Source organism: Rutidosis leptorrhynchoides, chromosome 10 (genome assembly GCF_046630445.1).
Source record: "Rutidosis leptorrhynchoides isolate AG116_Rl617_1_P2 chromosome 10, CSIRO_AGI_Rlap_v1, whole genome shotgun sequence".
NCBI lineage: Eukaryota > Viridiplantae > Streptophyta > Magnoliopsida > Asterales > Asteraceae > Rutidosis > Rutidosis leptorrhynchoides.
This window is the reverse complement of record NC_092342.1, coordinates 72,339,193-72,359,624: the sequence shown is the minus strand read 5'-3', so window position 1 is coordinate 72,359,624 and position 20,432 is coordinate 72,339,193. Positions and strand designations below refer to the sequence as shown.

The 20,432-nt window shown below is 32.1% G+C and overlaps 2 long non-coding RNA genes across 4 annotated transcripts in view; both read right to left on the bottom strand.

Moving 5' to 3' along the window:
* Positions 1-7,646, bottom strand: part of LOC139871955 (uncharacterized) — a 165,880-nt gene extending 158,234 nt beyond the window's left edge. For 2 of the 3 annotated variants that reach the window (XR_011766819.1, XR_011766820.1), the window contains exons 1-7: positions 7,298-7,646; positions 6,948-7,154; positions 6,641-6,726; positions 6,272-6,420; positions 6,090-6,130; positions 5,909-5,997; positions 5,418-5,471 (exon numbers count right to left, since the gene is read on the bottom strand). This is a non-coding gene — a long non-coding RNA (uncharacterized lncRNA). Of the gene's footprint in view, positions 1-2,982; positions 3,229-3,703; positions 5,249-5,417; positions 5,472-5,908; positions 5,998-6,089; positions 6,131-6,271; positions 6,421-6,640; positions 6,727-6,947; positions 7,155-7,297 lie in introns of those variants that run through there. The other variant, XR_011766818.1, reaches the window with a different exon arrangement.
* Positions 7,647-8,113: 467 nt separating this feature from the next.
* LOC139871524 (uncharacterized) lies at positions 8,114-10,185 on the bottom strand. The gene is made up of 4 exons (XR_011766665.1): positions 9,975-10,185; positions 8,839-8,901; positions 8,628-8,702; positions 8,114-8,443 (listed from the first exon to the last, which is right to left on the bottom strand). It is a non-coding gene; the product is annotated as an uncharacterized lncRNA (long non-coding RNA).
* Positions 10,186-20,432: the final 10,247 nt, after the last annotated feature.

The following is a 20,432-nucleotide window of genomic DNA, read 5'->3' as shown; positions in this document are numbered from 1 at the left end:
TCCAGCTTTGTTTTGATAGGGGACGCTTTTGGATGTGTTAGCTTTTGAAGTTGGCCAATATGTGGGTAGTTTAACCCCAAACACCATGCTCTAGGTGTCGTTTGGAATTTAAACTCTTATGGTCGAACTTGTATTTTTGAACGAAACTCGTAAAATGGCCGATGTGGGCCCGATGTTGTAAAACTTGGTTTTATGGTGGAAATCTCTTAGTTTAACTTATATTGACATGTTGTAAAAAGGGTTTCGTGTGAAAGTGTCGGGAAGCGGGTTTTCCGCTCGCGTAAGTTGAGCACGGGGATCAGTCCCTGGCAGTTCAATGGGACGCCGTCCCAAAAGGCTGGACGCCGTCCTGGCCTTCAGTACTGGGCGCCGTCCAGAATGCTGGACGCCGTCAAGATGTACTAGTCCAGAAAAAAAAATTGGGTCATATTTTGAGCGTATCAAGGTTTGGGATGTTACAACTACCAACAACACTGCTACCAAAATGAAGATCTTATAAGTCTTTGAACCTCATCACCGAAATCTAAATCTTCTTCCCTATCTTTCAAAATAAACGTTTAAAGCTTAAGTCAATACAAAAAAAGAAAGAAAATAAACATTTTTAAGTCCGTACCAAACAATTTAAAGCTTAAATACATATAATTTAAAATTTCAACAATTAAAATATATATAGTAACATCTATAGCATCTAATAAACTCTATAATAATGATGTTATAAATAAAGAATACCCAAGCTTAAAAAAATTTCAAAAAGAAAGATGTTTTTTTAAGCCCCTCTGATGATGTCATTTAAAATAGTTAATTTTATTTAATAAAAATATTAACATGTTAATTGTATGTTATGTGAAACATTATGTACAACCTTATAATAAAATAACTTCGTTACCATGTATACAATATTTGAAGCATTATGTACAATTTTATGATAAAACGCCACATGAGCATATATATAATATTTGAAGTATTATGTATAAGCTTATGATAAAACACCCTCATGATTATATGTACAAACTTTAAAATAATTGTACAATTTTTTTAGAAAACATTTCATGAACACATGTATAAATTTTGAAGTATATTGTACAAACTTAATATAATAATTGTATTTTAAAAAAATTTCAAGAGACCTTTGTTATTATTAATGATTATTATTAAAAATATAATTACTTAAATTTTAAGCATCTTTATTATTATTATTATTATTATTATTATTATTATTATTATTATTATTATTATTATTATTATTATTATTATAATTATAATTACTATTATTATATTATTATTATTCAAACATTGGTTCTTTTTACGAAGTTAATTACGTTATATATGTATGCGAAATACATGTCTTAATAAAATGTAGTGTAGACTTTTATGATAAGAAAAATGATAATTGTGATGAAAATTAGTAGAGAGTGGTGGATATTAAATGTATTTCACTTATTCTGACCAAGTTAAATACATCAATATATTTGTAAAAACAACAAGTTTTTTAGTCGAAATTCGTGATTCCACGGATCATTAAACTAAATAACTTCAGCATTTACATTCACTTAATACCTAAAACATATTATTAAATTATTTCGTTTAAACAAACTCGTGATTCTACGGATCATTTCACTAGTATATAATATGCCCGATTTGCTTTGTTTTTTTTCTTTTTCAAAAAAGTAAAATATTTAAAGTTTAGATACTAGATAGTGATACGTCGACTACTAAAATTAAATCATACACTAGTATAAATATATTTAATAAAATTATAGTCTACAACTTTCCAAATATATTAGTATTGTATGAATAATTTTAGGTGATCCCACTAATGCATTATAACAATTCTCGTACATTAACACCCTATATTCTCATTTATTAACACCCTATTCGTTTTATGCCAATTCTCGTATATTAACATAATAACACGCTATTTGTTTTATAACACTTCTCATATAAACACCCTATTTGTTTTATAATATTATTACTAGATTTATGAGTCCGTGCGTTGCACGGGGACTCATCCGAAAATATTATATTATATAGTATCTTGCGAATGTATTGAAATAATGATATTATACGGTCATTGTCGTAAGTACTGTTGTAGGTTGAATTTGTAAAGTATAAATAACTAGTTTACGAACCCTCGCTTCGCACCGGGGGTTCGGTTTTCAATGTATTTTAGGGCGTTTAGTTTGTAAAATTATTTCGTGGCTAACGATGATGTCGTTGAAGCGCAACTCGAGTCGAACTAAAAGGTATAATCCGTGAAAGATTTAAATTTTATTTTAAATTAACAATATATGTGCATCTCCGCGTTTCGCTATGGAATTGTCGACTTTTAAAAATTTAACGCAAAATCAACGTGTATGAAAAGTATCTCAAATATTTAGCGTTTTTTAAAAAGAGTCCATTTTGCGTATAGTTAATGACATTGTGTTCCTAAAATTATTTCGAGTTTAACGATGGTGTCGGAAAAATTTAACTCATTGCGAGCGAGAAGATATGACTCGCTGAGTATTTGGGTGGAATTTAGTTAAGATTTTTTATGAAAATGGTTATTTGACACTTTACTCCCCTGTTTGGGAGACCGGTTTTAATCTTTGAACGAAGTTTGTGGGTTTTTTTTGGAAAAAGGAAATAAAAGGTGAAAACAAAAAAATAAATAAATAAAAGGTGAAAGGACGAAATATATTATATAATATTATTATAGTTATAATAACGGGGAGGCGAGTCGGGTCGGGTCGGGGTAAGGGGGTAGGGTTGGGGGTGTTTGTATTTTCTCGGGGGTGTGGGGTTTTTTAGTAAAATTGAGGGGAGGGCCGATTCATACGTTGAATAAAGTTTGGGGTCCTTAGTGTGAGATTGAGATAGTTCAAATAGTACTATTTATTTGGACTATCTCAATTAGATATATAGTATAATAATACACATCACCAAAATGTTGATAATATTTGTTCACAAAGTTATTCATAACACAAGTTTAAGTTATTGATTGTTGTAAACATGAAATAGATAAAAAGTACGCTCTTTATAGCGGTAATTGAATAAACATTTTGTGCCAGACTTGAGCTGATTTTCTTTTCGAAAACGGGTAAATCCATAAGACACACAAATATTTGATTTTTTCTTCGACTTCTCTTGTTTCAACCTCAATATGTACTTTCGTTTAGCCAAATTGAAGCACGGCACTCTTTTACCACTACGTAGACCAGGAAGTAACATCATTTCATTTGGAAGACGCTACAAAAAAAAAGAGTTATATAAATTTAAAATAAAAAATGGTTATTGTAAGTGTGTTGCACGGGGACTTGTAATCAAACTAAATCGAAACGTAAAATGTTGTATCATTTGAAGTTATGATTAGAACAGTCTCACAAGTATCGTTGTGCATCAAATAAACAGAAATGTTATATCATTTAAAGTTATTAATTTTTATAAACATGTAGGAAATAAAAGCGCACGCTCTTCAAGTATGTAACTGAGTAAACATTCTTAGTCAGGCTTTATTCCATTTTGTTGGCAAAAACGTGGAAATCCATACACATACACAAGTTTGGTATTTTCTTCGATGACTTTTCTTTCAACGAAAAAAAAACAAATGAGTAATTTGGCCGATTTCAGCGTTACCCAACCCACCCATAATACCACTTGTCATTCAGAAAATGTTTCAACAACATAAATTAGATACTGAATAAAATAATATAAGATCGAATACCTCTTATCGACTCCAGACTTTCGATAGTCTAACTATCAAAGGACATCGTTGAAGTCGACCCTTGACTTGATGTAGCTATCTCCATTAATTCCAAATCCTTATCATTAATCAACTCGAGTGAATCTATGAAGAGGTCAATCGGATTGACCCATTACTCAATCCACCCATATTAACACCTATAATAAGCAAACATCTCAAGTGTTTGGGTTAAAAAATGTTCATTATCAGCCACGGTTTGAATTTCATTCTAGTTAACACTAAAAGAATTAGACAAATAAAAAAAGTACAAATCATTAGTCATAAAAAACAGAAGTCACTTTCAGAATAATAATAAAAATGGAAATATATAACATAATAGAAAATAAACAATAAAATAAAAATATAAAATATATAATTATAGATTTTAGAGCCCGTCCGTTGCAAAAAAAAATAAATGAGGCAATTCCACTTTGGTTAGCCACAAATAAGACTTTCCATAATTGTTCTCCACACTGTAAAAAAAGTTAGACACAAATAAGACTTTCCATAATGGTCCTCCACACTTGCAAAATGTGAATTTTTTTTAAATTAGTTTTTAGGTCTATTCAACACTCACAAAGCAATAAAGGAAGTAAAGTTGAAGCAAAGAAGCTTCCATTCTAATTTTTAAGAATATTTTTTCGAAGAGAAAATGGTATAAGAACTATAGCTAGAGAACTGTTTAATTTATACGTAATATCAAGTGATGGTTACAATACATAAACCACAAAAACAGAGAACCTAATGTTAATAGTTTCCTTAGTTCAAATATTGCTATGAACTATAGTTAGTCAGATAAAAGTGGCTTAACTCCATAAAAATATTGCCAATCCCTTAAACTCCATTAATCGACATCCACTCTAAAGTTTATGCGTATTATACTGGCCCAACATGAATCAACTTAACTATCAAGTGATGGTTACCATTACTAATTGGTATTGAACCAATGTTTATACAGCCCGACAGTCCACCAGTAGACATTTTCTGTAGTCTATATTCTACACGCAAAAAATGGATTATCTAAAGAATCTGATGATTAAAAATCACAACTATATCACCTTCACAAATTACCAAAGAACGTATTGAAATTAATCATTTTATGTATTGAACTTCCTCATAGTTGATATCTTAAAGAGGTCACATAGTATATATATAATAGAAAGTTCTGAGATGTTTAATACACATAATACAACTCTTATAGTTAAACACGGAGTAACCAAAATAGGTAAAGTTGGATACATTCTAGTGTAACTTGCCCTATTCATATATATGGACCTATTTTATACCTGATTAGGGTCTTTAAGGATCTTGAAGTGATCAAGATTCTACCTTTAATTCAAGATGTAGAAACTTTAGCATTCCATAGAAATTGAAGCACCTGCATCTTGAAGCACGCTAACTCGATCCATAACATCATGATCCCAATCATCCGTAGAAGGTTCAAAATTATCAGTAAAGTAAACTTTGCAATATCTTCTGTTAGTTTTCTCGACATTTGTTCTATATCCCGGTTTCAAAAATGTAAACCTACATCCTTAATCTATAAGAGAACTGAGAGACATGAAAGACTACAGGGCCTCACTACCATTGTAATGACACAATAAGAAAGAAGGAAAATGCAAGCTACCATTTCCAGAACAACAGCATTAGACAAATATGAAATAAAACAAAACCATATAATTATGAAAATGATTACCATTCTGAACAATTGAAGCATCTCTATTATCCTATGCAACTCCAGAAATATTAACTGCAACACAAGAAGAAACGTACGGAACAAATGTTTTTAGACGATTATGACTTCGCAGCATGTTTCTAGCAAACACTTGCCTTAAAGACACAACATGCAATTCAGAGTCTACAATCTGCCTATCAATGTCCTCATGAGAAGCGCCATTGTTATGAACTAATCTCCTTAGACGTCAAAAAAAAAAAAAAAACTTGCTCAAAATAGAAGCCAGATTTTCTGATGTCAAAAAAACCCTACACCCAAACCAACCCAACCTAACCCATTTGGACCTGTTTAAAAATCTGACCATTTGGACCTGTTTAAAATCTGACCCAGTTGACCCATGAACCATTTCAACCCAAAACCATTTTGACCCGTACGTACTAATTTTATATTGAGCGGATAGTCATTGTCTTAATTATGAATAAATAGATTATAGAGATTATATACAAACTTACTTAAGAAGCCATTGATAGCTCAGGTTTTCCACCTCATACATAAGGTACATCGATCCTTTTAACTTATGCTTCAAAGTCTCCCTCAAAAACTTCAATTAGGAAATCAAAAAAATAAGATATAGCGTTATAACCAGTAGACATTAAATTAGTTACACAAATATTAAGTAAAAAAAAAACTCACCATTCAATCTATTTTCGTCTCTTCAATAGCTAATTAACAACCTGCAGAGTATGAATTCAAAACCGAGTCACTAAAATAACCCAAACCAACATCAAACATTTCATTGGAAAATAAATAATAATCTAATTTAATAGTTATGGCAATGAACTAATTAATCATGGCGTTATTAATTTTAGTATCACCTTTGCATCAGTATTGTCTTCTTCTTCCTTTTCATTAGTGTTTTTCTTTGCTTTCATTTTCGTTTTTTGCATTGCCATCGTATGAAGACAGGGTGATAAAACCGTGAACGATTTTGGAAAAATACTCAGCTCACCCTTTTTGCTTTTTCCTGCAACAAACAAAATACTCATCATATTAAATTACTGATCAATTAAGTGCACAATCAATGCAAATAATAATTTATTCATTGATAGGAATAGGATACTATTGATTTACACAACCTGACCCATTACCACAAACCACTCCACTAAAAAACATCCCAACAACCTAAAACATCGATCAATCAATCAATGAAATAAATCAAGTTGCGAATTTAAAATTTTACACACCTGGAAACCCGACAATACCAACATGATGTCCACGCTTAACGGCATCATGGAGCTTAGAGAATTCAGCTTTGTCCAAACCTGATGACCTGTAAAAGCTCATAAATAGATATGTTAGTAAGTGTATATTTCTGTAAACTTGATAACAAAATGTCAACGTATTGAAAAACAATACAGTGTAAAAACAAAAGATTATTATAAGCTTTCAACTGTGCATTATGTCAAACAGGTTTCGTGCCAAATTAGGTAACCAACCTGAAAAACCATCGTAAAATTTTTAATTACAACAAAGCTATATACAGTTAACTACCTTTTCAAATTTCTTAGCCTCAAGCTTCTTCAAACATGGCGCCTTTAATTCCTAGTAACAAATCAGTTTCAAGAACAACCAATTTTTACAACGCCTCAGCGGCCGACTTCCTTGTACTCCAATCCTCGCTTTTCATCACAAATTCAACTAAAACGATTACTGAATTTCTCACAATTGCCACACTCAAAGCAGCACCGCTAGTTTATGCTAATTTAGAGATTAAATGAAGACATTGTTTACGTACCGGATATTTATCAGATAAAATAAATATCGTTAATTATAATCCACAATTCTGAATTACAAATGATTGATGTATAACTAAATTAAACAAATCAAAAAAGCATAAATACCTTGTAACCGTGTTCCATCAATTCGTTTTGCAGATGTTGAACAAAAGAGATTGCAATTCATTCATGATTGATACCTCCATATGACAGATGCAAGAACGAATTGCTTATCGGATGTTGAACAAAAGAGATTGCTTATCGGATGAAAAATTGACGAATGAAAGAAGATTAGGTTTGAAATTCGTAACCAATTGGATGATGATGAAGGATTGAGATTTGAAATTTGAAACCTAAAAACTAAAAAACTGAATATATCGATGATTTGGTTGAAAGCAAGCCTTAATTTTGGGCCAGTTGATTGATTGAAAGAGAGAGGGTTGCGGTTGTTAGGATTTGGAAGCGATACGGTTTTTTCCAGAGATAAATTGGTAGCGTACTGGAGAAGAACGGTTTAAGGGCTTAATTTTGAATTGATGGACACGTGGCAATCAATGACCACGTTATAGAAACCTTAGGTTAAAAAAAATCAATATTTGTGAGCCTGCCAAGTGTTCCGAAATTGTAGGAAGCAAGGAGATGGCGCCACGTAGGCGATTCATCCCTTGATTTATATATGTTAGGGATAGGGATATCACTCCTCTTTACATAACATAACATTAACACTAATGCATTATAACAAATCTCGTAAATTAACACCCTATATATTCCAAAATCATAGCACACAAATTTAGAAAAGAATATTTACATCCGTAGAACCATAGAAAAAGGGAAATCTAACCTCTCCGTACTTGATCTACCACCATGCAATGAATATATTATGTGGATATTTAAATCATCTAAAAATAATACTCACTACGTCTAAAAAATAAGTATGGTTTGACTTTTTATTAAATTTAAAATATATCAATGAGTTGTTTAAACTATCATTCATTTAACTAGAAAAAAGAGGTGCGCGCTTCGCTGCGCATTTCGGTTTTTATGGTCGTTTGCGATATAGTTAGAACATAATTACGTACATATGATCATGTACTGATCAAACGGTGATCATAATGTTGTTGTTGAGCGATCATATACTGATCATACATTTATAGTGGGCTGCTATGTTTTATACAAAAGACAGTCATTAATACTATCTAGTCTACCAGGCTTATCAAAACTATGATAGAGCCGAACGTCCTCTCCTGGACCCTTCCCACGCTCTTGGACGACCTATTAACAAATTAAGAAAAAGTTATATGAAGTAAATGACGAAATATATAATGAGCTTTAGCCAGAACAAAAAAACTCAATGTGGAATGCAATCACATAAACGACATAATCTGTCATTTTTTCTAGAATTCTGTTACTACCAAATTGAAGAGAATATCAGTTAAAGAGGAAGAAAATATTATACCTTCAGGAACAATAACGTTTGAAACAAAGCTGTTTGAGCAATGAGTATCCTCCATATCCGAATACAAACGTTCAGCTGACATCAATGACCAAAAGATTTGAGGCAACATTAGGAACAAACTGTATCTATCTATCTATCTATCTATCTATCTATATAAATAGTAAACCGAAGATATAGTTGAAAGACATCCATAAGTAACAAAAAAGTGTACCGGTAAATTAACAAATCAGGTTGTCTTTTGAGTTGCAAGATTGTTGCATCTTCCTATTTCTTCCTGAAAAAAAAAAAATATATAGCTATCAATATTGTTATAAAACAAATATAGCTCATAATAATGCATTACACACAAATAGAAACACTAATAACGTTCAGCTGACATCAATGACAAAAAAGCGTACCGGTAAATTGTTGTGAAGCAATGTGTGTACGCTAAATCTTTCTAACCATTCAAATATGTGGAATACTTGGTAAAATTACCATGTGACATGTTCAAAGTAAATGATGGGCTTTATTGGGCTTGGAAGTATGGGTATGGTTATACAGGGGCTGTTTAATTTAAAGATGGGCTCCTATCCTAATTCTACATTTCTTCTGATCCAAGTAGTCCAGCCTATTTGAATATTCACATCATAGCTCCTTTAGCCGAGTTTTCCCTTCAATTTGCCAGTTATCTTCTCGATCATACGCTTGGTACAATATTGCTTATTTATGTATTGTTGTTGCTTTCGTATAAGGTTGGTTTTAATTTTAAAGCATTGCCTTTACTTGTATTATGAGCTCTTCATTAATTTGATGATTTGCTTTTCTTAATTCAATTCCCCCGTTTTTTGGGAGAAAAAAAAAATTTATAGATTAAAAAATTGTTCACAAATAACAATCGAAGTACGATGAAATTTTTTCGCATTTTTTTAAACTCACTACACCATATCAGCAAATCCAACGATATAATCAAATGAAACAAATGATACGAAAAAAAAAATCCTAAAACTGCATATTTAATCTGCAGAATCAAAAATGCAAAATATAACAGATTTATAAAAAGATCCGACGAAAACTCTAAACTAAAATGTTAAACTTCCTCAAATATCCCTCTCTTTTTTTACCGAAAAAATCATCAGGGTACAAAACAACTTGTACCTCAAAAAAAAAAAAAAATCATAAATAATAATAATATAATAATAATAATATAATAATAATAATAATAATGGATGAAATAATTTTTTAGGTTTTTAACAAAAAGACAACCCTAAGTTTTCAGATTCAAGCCCTAAACTTTCTTACAAATTCGATCGCTAACGTTAGAACCACCCAGTAGAAAGCGAAAATCAAACGAAAGGAAGCGCTAACCTTTAACCGTCCATCGAGACTACGGTTAAGCCGTAGGGTGGCGGCATGTAGAAAAAATTGCACCATCGTGTTCGGGAATTCGCTACGGATTTATTGGTGGTGGTGGTGGCAGCGGCTGGTATGATCGGAATATACCGTGGTTGATCGTCAAAAGGGATAGGTTGTGATTGAATTTTCAAAAGAGAGAAATAGTAGGGGGTGTTCAAATCGGGAAGAGTGAGAGGGAGTAAAGTAATAAATGTGAAATCAAACAATAAATAAGGATGGTTGGGCCTTGGCCAGTTGGACACGTAATCTCAAAACTGTCTTTGTCATTTTTGGCTTTCACATGTCGTTTTACCCAGAAATTAAAACAAAGCGACAATGAAACCTGTTGTTATATATTTTGATATAATATAATATAATATAATATAATGTTCTTATAATAACTAATAAATTAATTATTATATTTTATATTAAATTTTTAATAATAAAAAAACATAATTGGATTTTTAATGATTTTTAATTGTTATTTAGAATAAGGGGATAGTAAATTGGACAAACAATAACAATAATAATAAGATGCTGTTATAATATATATATATATATATATATATATATATATATATATATATATATATATATATATATATATATATATATATATATATATATATATATAATATATAATATATATAAATGGATAGTCAATTATTAATACACAAAAGTAATATTATTGTATTACCTAAACTTGTGATATTTTTGCTATAAATAGCCATGAATGCAAGCATTAAACTTGCATCATTTCTCACACTTACAAAGTGTTTCTTTTTTTTCTCTCCATTATCATCTTTGTTCTTACACTTCATTATTAGTATTCTTAATCAAGAATCAAATCACTAAAGGTAGTTATAAGCCTACTGAATTATAACATCAAGAATCAAACCACTAAAGGTAGTTATAAGCCTACTGAATTATAACTCGTTATCAGCACGATAATCTTAATACTAATTATGGTTGGCTCTGCCACCTAAATGATATATGGTCGGTTATACCACCTGAATAATATATGGTCGACACTGTCGCCTAATTATCATTTATGTTACTAACATTTATATTTCTATTATCTAACATTTATATGGCCGACACTGTCGCCTAATTATCATTTATGTTTACTAATATTTATATTTATGTTATATAACATTTATTAATGATTGCTTACATATGGTCGACACTGTCACCTACTTATCATTTATGTTATATTAAATTTATGTTTAATGTTTATATACTTATGAATATAAAGTGACTATAATTTATCATGTTGTTTGTTTTAATAGAAAATGTCGAATCTGGAAAAGCTTAAATTTACTCCTTTAGAATCAACTGGAAACAACTACATGCCATGGGTTATAAAAGTAAAAATGCATCTTAAATCAATGGGCATTCTTGAAGCCATAAATGAAAACAACACTTGTTCTGAAAAAGAACAAGCAACGGCATGTTGCTTCATTCATCAACATATTGATGAATGCTTACAAAATAATTATGTGACTGTAGAAGATCCCCATGTTTTATGGGAAGGTCTCAAAAGCAGATTCAATAATCAAAGAGAAATTTTACTTCCAGCTGCTATGGAACAATGGAGAACATTAAGGTTCCAAGACTTTAAGAAAGTAAATGAATATAGCTCAGCTCTGTATAATACATGTTCACAACTTAAATTCTGTGGACATGAAATAAGTGATGCAGACATGATGGAGAAAACTTTCTCCACAATGAATGCTGCAAACATCACAGTGCAAAGAAATTTGAGAATGCTAAAGTTCAAAACATATCCCGAACTTAATTCATATCTCTTAGTTGCAGAGCAAAATGATGAGCTATTAATGAAAAATCAGCAATCCCCTCCTACTGGTACACTTGCAATCCCTGAAGCAAATACTGCAAATAATTATAAACAGGGACAAGGACGCGGGCAAGGTCGTGGTTATAATAACCATCACCATCATCATGCCAAAAGCCATAACTATGGTAGAAACCATCCTTATGGTAATGGTAATGGGCGAGGACGTGGTCGTGGTCGTGGCTGTGGTGGTCAAAGAAATAATAATCCACGAAAATATAAATATCAACCACAAAACAAGCCCACTAAACAAGATGTTGAAGAAAATTCTTCTAAAAATTCTGAAGAATCTTGCTACAGATGTGGTAGAATGGGCCACTGGGCTAATACTTGCCGAACATCTAAACATCTTGTTAAGATGTATCAGGATTCGCTGAAAGATAAAGAAAAGGAAGTAAACTTTGTGGATAACGTCGATCCAACAGTCACTGAGAAACCATCTGATTTATATGAAGATTTCTTGAATGTTTAAGTTGTGTGTCTTTCAAAAAATAAACGATTTAATATCGTCTGTCTTTGTCATTATGTTTGCTAAATGTTTCAGTACTATCTATTTGCGTGTAAAATATTGTGTAATATTAATGTACTCACTATTTATTTCTTATATATGAAGTTCAATATGAATTTTGCTGGAATACAACATCAATCAAGTGGTGGAGATCTCTGTATAGCAGACAGTGGAACTACACACACTATACTTAAATCCGAGAAATATTTTATTGATCTAAAACCAACGGAAGGAACTATACATACAATATCAGGACCTGCTAACTTGATAAAAGGGATAGGAAAGGCAAATTTCATACTACCAAATGGTACAAAATTTTTAATAAATGATGCCTTATTTTCTCCCAAGTCAAGCAGAAATTTATTGAGTTTCTCCGACATATACCTTAACGGGTATGATTATCAGTCAGTGACAACAGAAAATGAGAAATATTTAAGTATCACTGACAAGAGTCATGTGGTTGAAAAACTGCCAAGACTTAGTTCTGGATTACATTATACACATATAAATGTACCAGAAATACATATGGTAGTTAACGAAAAATATATTGATCCTGGTGTATTCAGTTTATGGCATAATAGATTAGGCCATCCAGGATCAACAATGATGAAAAGGATTATTGAATGTACTCATGGACATCCACTAAAGGATAGAAAAATCCATCATGATACAATGGTTCCATGTACATCTTGCTCTCTTGGAAAATTGATAACTAGACCCTCACCACTTAAGGTTAAGAAAGAATCACCAATGTTTCTTGAAAGAATTCAAGGTGATATATGTGGACCAATTCATCCACCATGTGGACCATTTAGATATTTCATGGTTCTAATAGACGCATCTAGCAGATGGTCTCATGTTTGTCTGTTATCAAGCCGTAATGTGGCATTTGCAAAATTTCTTGCCCAAATTATTAAATTGAGAGCTCATTTTCCTGATTACACCATTAAAAGGGTGAGACTTGATAATGCTGGTGAATTTACATCTTAAGCATTTAATGACTATTACATGTCTATAGGAATTGTTGTTGAACATTCTGTTGCTCATGTGCATACACAAAATGGTTTAGCCGAGTCATTGATTAAACGTTTACAGTTAATCGCTAGACCATTGATAATGAGAACAAAACTCCCTGTATCTATATGTGGTCATGCAATTTTACATGCTGCTGCATTGATTCGCATCAGACCAAGTGCAAGTCATAAATATTCCCCCCTACAACTTGCTTTTGGTCAAGAGCCAAATATTTCCCATCTTAGAACATTTGGTTGTGCAGTGTATGTTCCAATTGCGACACCACAACGTACAAAAATGGGTCCTCAAAGGAGGTTGGGAATATATGTTGGATATGAAACATCTTCAATATTAAGGTATATTGAACCTATGACAGGTGACGTTTTTACAGCACGTTTTACTGATTGTCATTTTAATGAAACATTGTTCCCTAGATTAGGGGGAGAAATGAAAAATAAAGAAAATGATGTTTCATGGTGTGAACCTCAATTAAAGTATCTTGATCCTCGCACAAAAGAATGCGAGACAGAAGTTCAAAAGATAATGCATATACAAGAACTTGCAAATCAATTGCCTGATGCATTCACAGATACAAAAAGGGTGACTAAATCATATATACCAGCAGTTAATACTCCAGCTCGAGTTGAGATTCCAAATCGGAAAACTGATAATGTAGTCACTCAAGAATCTATGCCACGTCTGAAACGTGGGAGACCAGTTGGTTCCAAAGATAAAAATCCTCGAAAAAGAAAATCAGCTGATAATAAGGTAAAAGAAAGTGTTCAAGAAGAACCACAAATCAGTACTCCTACTGCAGAGGAGATTGATGATGTCAATACAGAAATTGCAATCAATTATGCACATTCAAAAATATTATGGAACCGAAATGAAATGAAAAATCTTGATGAGAAATTTTCATTTAATGTTGCATATGACATCATGAATAATGATGATGATTCAGAACCAACATCTATGGTTGAAGTCAAAATAGACATGATTGGTCTCAATTTAAAGAAGCAATACGAGCTGAATTAGAATCACTCAATAAAAGAAAAGTTTTTGGATCCATCATTCTCACTCCTAAAGATGTGAAACCTGTAGGATACAGATGAATTTTTGTCCGAAAAAGAAATGAGAAAAATGAAGTTACAAGGTATAAGGCTAGACTTGTAGCTCAAGGTTTTTCTCAAAGACCGGGAATTGATTATGAAGAAACTTATTCCCCTGTTATGGATGCAATTACTTTTAGATACTTAATCAGCCTGGCAGTTTCTAAAAATTTAGAAATGCATCTCATGGATGTTGTGACTGCTTATCTATATGGATCACTTGATAGTGATATATATATGAAGATACCTGAAGGATTTAAGGTACCAGAAGCATCGAATGCAAAACCCAAAGAAATGTATTCGATTAAATTACAAAGATCTTTATATGGGTTAAAACAATCGGGACGTATGTGGTATAACCGATTAAGTGATTACTTGATAAGCAAAGGGTATACAAATAACCTTACATGTCCTAGTGTTTTCATTAAGAAAACAACATCCGGATATGTGATCATAGCTGTTTATGTTGATGATCTTAACATCATAGGTACAAATAAAGAGATCCATGAAGCCATTCAACTTCTAAAGAAAGAATTTGAAATGAAAGATCTCGGAAAAACCAAGTATTGTCTTGGTTTACAAATTGAGCATATGCCTAATGGTTTACTTGTACATCAAACAACATATACTGAAAAGATTTTGAAACTTTTCAATATGGACAAGGCAAAACCATTAAGTACTCCTATGGTTGTTAGATCACTCAATGTTGAAACTGATCCATTTCATCCATGTGAAGATCATGAAGATATTCTTGGACCAGAAGTACCATATCTTAGTGCAATTGGAGCTCTTATGTATCTTACAAATTGTACAAGACCTGACATTTCTTTTGCAGTTAATTTGTTGGCAAGGTTCAGCTCTGCTCCTACCAAAAGACACTGGAATGGGATCAAACACATATTTCAATACCTTCGAGGAACTACTGATTTAGGATTATTTTATTCTAACGAATCAAAACAAGATTTGGTTGGTTATGCTGATGCAGGTTATTTATCTGATCCACATAAAGCTAAATCTCAAACTGGATATGTATTCCTAAATGGAGGTACTGCAATATCATGGCGTTCTCAAAAACAAATGCTTGTTGCTACATCATCAAATCATGCCGAAGTGATTGCATTACATGAAGCTACTCGGGAATGTTTTTGGTTGAGATCAATGACACAAATCATTACTGATTCTTGTGGACTAGAACGCGATAAAAGTCCAACAATTATCTATGAAGATAATGCAGCTTGCATAGCGCAGATGAAAGAAGGGTATATCAAAAGTGACCGAACCAAACACATACCTCCTAGATTCTTCTCATACACTCAAAATCTCATTAAGGACAACTAGATTGAAATGAGATATGTTCAATCCAGCAAAAACTCTGCTGATCTTTTCACGAAAGCACTTCCAACTGCTATTTTCAGAACACTGGCATGAGACATGTTCAAAAGATGTAACAACCGAAGCGATGTCTACTTGAGGGGGAGTCAACTCCATGCTGCACTCTTTTTCCCTTAGCTAAAGTTTTCCCCACTGGGTTTTCTTTAGCAAGGTTTTTAACGAGGCAGTAACTTACAGTTGATCTTCAACAAACAAAATTGCTATCTAAGGGGGAGTGTTATAATAAATATATATATATATATATATATATATATATATATATATATATATATATATATATATATATATATATATATATATATATATATATATATATATATATATATATATATATATATAAATGGATAGTCAATTATTGATACACAAAAGTAATATTATTGTATTACCTAAACTTGTGATATTTTTGCTATAAATAGCCATGAATGCAAGCATTAAACTTGCACCATTTCTCACACTTACAAAGTGTTTCTTTCTTTCTCTCCATTATCATCTTTGTTCTTACACTTCATTATTAGTATTCTTAATCAAGAATCAAATCACTAAAGGTAGTTATAAGCCTACTGAATTATAACATCAAGAATCAAACCACTAAAGGTAGTTATAAGCCTACTGAATTATAACAGATGCATGATTTTTATGAGACGGATAGAGTTCTAGCTAGAAAATTTTTAAATATTAACTACATATATAGAGAGGAAAGGGGGGCTACTATTTGAATTGTTTGATGGAAATATTATTCCTATTTTATGTAGATACAATTGCAAACGTTAGTTTTTTTTATGTATATACTATCATTTGTTTCACGGCGAGTGTATATAGGCATTTAGATGAGATATATCGTGAGGATATAATAATTACATATTAGCGTATAATGAACTTGTATCGAGTCATTAACAAAGAATAGAAGGATAAATAACTTTATGTTGACTATCTCGTGTTAATTCGTTCCTTTAGTTTTCAACATCATTGTCTCGGACAACAGGTATTGATTGCCAATCTATATGTTGCTTGCAATGACGAAGCTTGAACACTAACAATGAGGAGGCCAAAATAACTCAATCAAAGCATGCAGTCATACATGTTTTGGAGGCTAAGGGACCAGTTGCGTTTCCTGCATCATCTGCCATATCTACACTACCACACCGTCTCACACCAAAGCTTAGTATGTCGGGTTAGTTCAATCACAAATAACGCACATGAATTCCTACATTCACTCAACATGTCCCCTTTTGATATGTTTAACACAACACAAGGTTTGGGAACATGACATTCAACACAATGTACATGCGGTCAAACCTATGCTCTAATGCCAACTTGTGACACCAGCCATTTTTAAAAAAAAAATCACAGCGGAAGACTAAATTATTGCAACACACTTATATATAAGCAACGACAACTAGTAACAACATACAACGATCAACAACAACAATGCTCTAACTAGAGGATCGACGGCTTGTACGGGCCATTGACCACTAGCTGATCAAAACAGGGTCTACCAATAGTCCTAACTACAGAATCTCCAGTATAGTCAGCCTCACTAAACAAATACGTTATTCGAACTATACTCAACAGACAGTAGTCCACAAGACCCAACCCAACCAATCGAGGTCGACCTGCTTGAAATGAACCCATCCAATCGAGATTCACCTCTTGAGCGGAACCCGACATATCGAGGTTCTAACAACAAAGAGTACAACAAGGCAACATACATAAGCAACTCAACAACTATAGCTAACGCATGGCAAACCTACAATATACAGCATAATCAATGCTTCAAATTAAATAACACACATAAGGCAATTCACAAGGGTAAATCCTAGTAGCACAACTTTCTACTATACACAATACCCGGAGACAGTCCTTACCCCTGATATTCAGCCATCCATAAAGTTCCAAACTTATCACCAAAATAATCGATTTTTCATTTAATTTTGTAGATTAAGTAATTACAAAGGCGATGCAAAAAGAATCAAGTTAAACGGAGCTAAAACGAAGAATCTAGAGCAAAAACGGTGAAGGATAAGTTACGACCAAGGAAATTCAGTTGCGATCCAGGAAACAAGCTGACCAGGGTAGGCCATACGGCTTGCCATACGGCCTGCCAGTGTGAAAAATGTCCTACCATACGGCCAAGGCAAACGGCCTGGCAAAACGGCTGACCAAAGCAAACGGGCAGCAAAAACGGAATCCAAATCTATTTAAAGGGCCTCTTCCATTCATTTCAACACACACTCAATTTGTACTTCACTTTATATTTTCAAGCTTTTTAGTTAGTTTTTAGTAGTAGCTAGCTTAACTTTTATTTTCCAGAGGATATCCCGGCGAGTCCCTGCGATCTCGGGCAAATTTCTTCAGCCTTTTATAACGACCCTCATTTTTCCATTCTATATTTTTCCTTATTAAATGCCCAAACAATATTATTAAAGCTTAATGATTTAACTTTAATTCAATGATTATTAAGTAATACAAATTACAAAACATAATAATTAACTTTGTGTAATAAACGACAAGTTAATAAAAGATAAAAATAATGAGCTTATTAATTTTTGTGAACAAAATAAATAACCTTAAAGCTTGTACACTTAAATAATTAAACTTGGATAATTAAGGAACTATTTAAGCTAATTTAAAGTACAAGGACTAAAACGAAAAAGTTCCAACCCTAACCCTAAACCTTTTGGCCGATTTTTTTAATGGGCAAAAGGACTCTTTTGCCCTCCCATTTACGGCCACAACTACCACCAATACCCTAACCCTAATCTCTAACTTTTGCTCCAAGTAATCCCATTAAACCCTAGATCTAGAATCATCCTAATGCAACTATAAATAGAGGAGCCATCTTTATGTTTTCTCATCCCATTCTCTCATTCACAAAATCACCTCTCAAATCTCCCTCTCCCTCTCTTGAAGTGGCGGCCAAGAAACCACCACCACCATCGAATTCATCATCATCATCTTAAGGGTTTTTCAAGTGATCTTCAAGTGATCTTCATCGTGTTCATCAAGATCTTTAAGTGCGTTCTTCGTTATTCAAGTGTTTGATCTTCATCTTCAAGTCATCTTCATCGTTTCTTGTTAATCTTCATCAAACATTATCAAGGTAAAAACCCTAGATCCAAATCTTTTAAATTCTATCTTTCAATTCATGTTTATATTCATAATCGTATTCATGCATGATCTTAACATTCGTATTGTTCATGTAAAAAAAATATATAGTAAGCATATACATATACATACATACACGATTGTAAAAAAAAAAAAAAAGAGATTTTGTTTAATCTTTAAACCCTAGAGATTTGCTAAAAGATTTGTTAGTATTTAAAAATGGAAACAAGAATATACATGATATATATATACATATACGGTTTACATATATATATGCACAAAAAAAATATTTTTACTATATATAAACATATATATACAGTATATATATAAATAAATATAAATAAAAACTATATGTGTATATATATATATATATATATATATATATATATATATATATATATATATATATATTTAATACTTAAACCCTAATTACTCTAACTCTAATTTAATAAAACCCTAATATTACCTAAACCCTAATACATTAAATAAAACCCTAATCATTACCTAATCATTACTTCACTAAACCCTAAACCTAATAATACTATTAAACATTTATCACATAAACCATAATCATTAAATACTACTTTAATTAATTAAACCTAATTAATTAATAAAACCCTAATACTACTTATACTACTATCTAACACTTATACACTTATATTATTATTAACACATATAATATACTACTACTTATATTATATTATACGATTACGTTAGTCATTCACGATAACGTGAGGATTACTCGAACGTTAATGCTACTTAAGGCCTAGGGTGATCCTTGGTACCACTATGGGACGTTTGTGGATCTCGAATGCCAAACTTAGATTTTGGTCAAGAAATCCTGGGCCAACCGGTAACAATTGGTCATTCTGGTGACTCGGCGGTGGAATAGATGTTTGGGTATGATGCACAATGTCAAACCTGACTATAGTAATCGTACACTTAGTTATCTTCACACTTAATAGGTGGTAGACTTATTAAGGACAACTCACTAGTGTTCGACACTAACTTACTAAAAATGGAAACTTACTTAAAATGGAAACATTCTAAAAGTAAACTTACTAGGAATGGAACTTAGTAAAACGAACTATACTTAAAACACTTTCATACTTACGCTTAATTTGGGCAAAACACTTAACTACTCTTAAATGTCAAATAGGTTGACTTTCTGCTCATTCATCCAAACTTTCTATTCCGAGGAATAACCATCTCTCCTACTTACTAAGGTGAACTCATAGCCCCACTCTTTATTGCTAGCAATTTATTTTAACTTCTTAGGGCGAGACACATGCTACTTTTACTATTTACAATTTAGACACAAGTACCAACTGTTAAACTATGCTATACCTGGCTATGTCCGACTAAGTCCCTACAGTGATATTTTTAATTGCTCGTTGAATGCATGCTTAATTATTGGGGGTAGGCCTATCGGGAGTAACGTCCCCGAT